The sequence below is a fragment of the Perissodus microlepis genome, chromosome 5, assembly GCF_051167445.1.
Source record: "Perissodus microlepis isolate ML-2025 ecotype Zambia chromosome 5, ASM5116744v1, whole genome shotgun sequence".
In the NCBI taxonomy this organism is placed as follows: Eukaryota; Metazoa; Chordata; class Actinopteri; order Cichliformes; family Cichlidae; genus Perissodus; species Perissodus microlepis.
Window position 1 is genome coordinate 33,185,238 of NC_140465.1, and position 2,236 is coordinate 33,187,473.

The window sequence follows — 2,236 nt, forward strand, 5'->3', positions numbered from 1 at the left end:
CACTTTCGTCCTACCGAAGGGTTTGATGGGAAATGTAGGCACACTGCTGTGAAGAAAACACAAAAACTAGCTGTGTGCCTACAGTGCTCATATACAGAAGTGCCCAGAGTGCGTGGTCGCACTACAGTCCAGCTCCTAAAGCATGAAGTAAGTATTTAATAATCAGATAAGATAAGATAAGATAAGATAAGATAAGATAAGATAAGATAAGATAAGATGCCTTAATTAATGTCAAATTACAACAGAAAAAAACATTGAACACAACCTATGAATTAGGGCTGCACAATTAATTGTTAGAAAATCGCGATCTCAATTCATACTCATTTCGAAATGACAACGATTAAAAAAAAAAGAAAAAAAAAGATGACGATTGTACCGCATTTTGTTCCGGGACATAAGCTGCATGAAAACAAGCGCTCACTCTTCAAACAACAAATGACTCAACAAATGACAAGGGCGGAGGCTTATACCACGTGATACAGAAGTCAGCTGGCAGGGAAAAAACAACGGAGAGCACGTGAGAGATGACGAAGCTGTAAAGGCCAAGAAAGTGACAGGAGAAAATCCGTCCCGGTCAACCACCCAAACATCAATAACGGGAACCTTATACAGCGCTTCCCCATACCCGTCGAACTCCCGCAGGCACAAAGAAATTACGGAGGTTATCACTTATCACCTGACCGAAGATAACACTGTTCAAAACGAGGGATTTAGGAAAATGATCAACACCCTAGACCAGTGGTTCCCAAACTTTTTTTGCTGGGCCCCCTTTGTTTTACAAGAAAAATGTTCGCGCCCCCCCCCCCCTCCCGCGCATGCACAACACAACACAACACAAACACATCCTCCAACCACACCCTTATTTTGCTCCATTTCGGTTTATTTCACACCTCAAACATTCAGTAAACAATTAAGCAAATACAAGTAATCTGCAATAAATTACAGGTAGTAATAAAATAAACTTATAATTCTTATATGCTACATCCACACCTACACGAGTATTTTTGACAACGCAGCTGTTTCGTCCACACGTAAACGGCGTTTCGAATCACCGAAAACTGAGATTTTTTAAAACTCCTTTTTTGCGTTTATGTGTGGACGAGGAATACAGAGTTCGTTGCAACGTCAAAGGTATGTGCCTTTTTCCACATCACGCTGTGCGCCACGTTATTGTTTACATGAGATGAATTGCAGAATGGCAGATAGAGACAAAATACCGTTTCTGTTAATCTGACTATCTTCAGTTTTTACAGGCTTACATACACACACGCAGTTACTGTCCCTCTATTTAGAAAGGCAGAGGCGTCACCGTGTAATTATTTTACATGTAGTTGTTTTTTTTTCCTGTGTAATAATATTCAACATTGCTATCAATAAAAATGGCAAATGGCCTGTATTTGTATAGCGGTTTTCTAGTCCCTAAGGACCCCAAAGCGCTTTACACAACCTGTCACCCACCCATTCACACACTGGTGATGGCAGCTACATTGTAGCCACAGCCGCACTGACAGAGGCGAGGCTGCCGGACACTGGCGCCACCGGGCCCTCTGACCACCACCAGTAGGCAACGGGTGAAGTGTCTTGCCTAAGGACACAACGACCGCGACTGTCCAAGCCAGGGCTCGAACCGGCAACCTTCCGATTACAAGGTGAACTCCCAACTCTTGAGCCACGATCGGCCCCAATACATTTTCAAAAGATGTCTCTCTGTGCAAAATGGATTTAAAAACATAAACAGCTGTGGGATACTGTTTGTCCGTGATTTAGACAGGGGGAACAAATCGTGGCAGGATCAGCCTGATATTATTTGTATCCCCCTGTGACTTTACTGTATAAAGAGCTAACATCTCCAAAATGTCAGGAGTAGTTAGTCATTACAACAAGTGTTTGAACTAAAAATCAAGAATGTGGGATCCTGTTTGTCAATGATTTGAAGAGCCCAGCGAAAACCAATTCTGCTGAGGAGACCTACCTCGGCACTTGTGCAGGTGAAGCCAAAGGGCAGATATGCTTCACCATATTTTCTAGTCTTTGGCTTAGAATGAAATTGGTTTGGAAACATATTCAGCGATGCTTCATCTCCTGCTTTGCATTTCTGTGGCTGCCCCGTGCTAGCAGTGTCCAAGCGTTTTGTTTTTTTTCTCCCCCTTTTCATACCGCGCCCCCCCTGCAATGGCTCTGCGCCCCCTAGGGGGCGGGCCCCACACTTTGGGAAGGTCTGCCCTAGACAAACGCT